Genomic DNA, 2,388 nt, shown 5'->3' on the forward strand with positions numbered 1-2,388 from the left:
TCAACCTGAGGTAGTCTATATTGTTGTTGAGGTGTTTGAGGCCTGTATTGATTCTGAGTACCCTGGTTTCCACCCCAAGAGAAGTTTGGGTGGTTCCTCCAGTTGGGATTGTAAGTATTCCCATATTGGTTTGTTTGGCCCCTATTTGAATTACCCATAAAGCAGACAAACTCTGGGTTTGCGGGGCATATGTCGCTCGTGTGCCCCTCTCCACATATTTCACAAAAAGCTTGAACCTGTTGTACCGGTTGTACTTGTTGCTTGCTGATATCAAGTTCATCTGATTGACTTGATTGGTCAGCGTAGAAAACTGCATTGATAATGCTGAGACGACATCTAACTCAAGAACCCCTACAGACTTTTGCATTGTGTGTCTGCCCATCTCTCCTTGCCAATTTGGATTGCTCTTGGAGAATTTGTTCAATAGTGCATATATCTCGTCAAAGCTTTTCTCCAACACTTGACCCCTAGCTACAACATCTACCACGATCTTTGATTCAGAATGTAGCCCTTCTATGAAAGTGTGAGCTAACACTTCATTCGTCTGATTGTGATGAGGACAATCTTTGAGTATCCCCTTGAACCTTTCCAAAGCTGAGTATAAAGATTCTCCCGCATTCTGTTTGAAGGCAACTAACTCACTTCTGATTTTTGCAGTTTTTCTTGAAGGGAAGAACCTTGCCAGAAATTTTCTCGCCAAATCATTCCATGTTGTGATGGAATTAGCTGGTTCTGCCTTTAGCCATCGCTTAGCCTCACCTAACAGAGAGAATGGAAAAAGTGTGAGCCTCACATAATCTGGAGTGACCCCGTTAGTGATATAAGTATCACTAATCTCCAAGAAGTTCAGAATATGTTGTTGTGGATCCTCGTGTGGAAGACCCATAAACTGCCCATTTGCATGAAGTAGCTGGATCATGCTCTGTTTCAGCTCAAAGTGCCCAGTGATCCTGGGCTTCACTATACTGGAGGTGACATTTGCAATGCTGGGAATCGCCACCTCCTAAACAGCCATGGGTTGCTTCTCTGCCATGTCCACAGGAAATTGAACAAGTGCCTAAATATTATTCGTGTCCCTTGCTTCCCTCAACCTCCTATGAAATGTTCTCTCAGGTTCAGGATCAAAGCCTTGAAGTCAGTCTTGGCTTCTGACCCTACGCATTCAATCAACGTTCCTGAGATCCGAGCAACAATCAATTAATGTTAGGCTCGACTAAATAAACAATTAAAGCAAATACTAACAAGTAACTAATATTCAAGTCCCCGTCAACGACGCCAAAAACTTGTTGCTCCCAAACGCACACGCAAGTATACGTGGTCGTACAAGTAATAAAATGATAAGTCGAGTGTTGAACCCAAAGAGACTTATATCAACTACTCACTAACACACCAATATTGTTATTCCATCAAGCTAAGTTCGAGTTCAAGAGTTCAATTATGCAAACTACAATTCTAAGTAATAACTAAATTATCAAGCAGTAGAATGATTGTTATGTATTCAATAGAGACAACTATTCCAGGGTTGTGATCGATTCACCAATCCTATTGTGTTCTAATTAACTCTCCCTTTCATATAATTCACTCATGGTTGCTAATTAATCAATATATGGTCTCATAGCCTTCTCCCGAAGTACTACTCACCTATTCTTAATAGATTAACGTCTATATTCCTATGAAATCAATCTATTAAGAACACATTAAGATCACGATATTTAATTAAGCACGGTGACTAGGTATATTCCTATCCTAACCACAAATCCGCTCCCCCTAAGGGTTAAGATCATGCTCTCTTCAATTCTTCTCTAATCTAAACATGGCTTTCCCAAGCATAGTATAGATAGTAAATAGAACCTAACTGCTGGCCAGACAATTAAGCAATTAAACACAGAATTGAAGAAACAACCATATATTTGTGAATTATAATAAAGGTCAAGTCAACGTTAAACAACAATATTCATGGCTAAATCACAACCCTAGAACAATGGGTGTTTAGCCACTCATGATGTAATCAAACAATTGCATAAGTTTTGAATAATTGAAAATACTAGAAAAGATAAAGAAATCTGAGATGTTCTTGTGTGTATTTTTGCTCCAAAGTGCGTCTCTCCAGGCTAAGCTCTCTCAAAAAAAATCCTCAAAATAATATTTTTATATGTATTTATACCAAGTAGGGTTGGGCCAAGATGAAAACACCTTCTCCAGCGCGAAATAGGACTCTGGCTCTATAAATTTTGTGCAGTCGTGCCGCACCCTACGCCATGTCATGCGGCGCGCTAATGGAGTTTATCAGCAGCCTCAACTTTTCGCATCAGGCAGCATTTTACACTGTTGTGCGGCGCCTTGCGGCGTCCCATACGGCGCGACAGTGTAATTTTCTCAGAGTGAACT

The 2,388-nt window shown here is 40.4% G+C and overlaps 1 non-coding gene across 1 annotated transcript; it reads left to right on the top strand.

The window, feature by feature from the left end:
- The first annotated feature begins 545 nt into the window (after positions 1-545).
- LOC138872218 (small nucleolar RNA R71) lies at positions 546-652 on the top strand. The gene has a single exon (XR_011400687.1). It is a non-coding gene; the product is annotated as a small nucleolar RNA R71 (small nucleolar RNA).
- Positions 653-2,388: the final 1,736 nt, after the last annotated feature.

The sequence above is a fragment of the Nicotiana sylvestris genome, chromosome 6, assembly GCF_000393655.2.
Source record: "Nicotiana sylvestris chromosome 6, ASM39365v2, whole genome shotgun sequence".
Classification (NCBI taxonomy): Eukaryota; Viridiplantae; Streptophyta; class Magnoliopsida; order Solanales; family Solanaceae; genus Nicotiana; species Nicotiana sylvestris.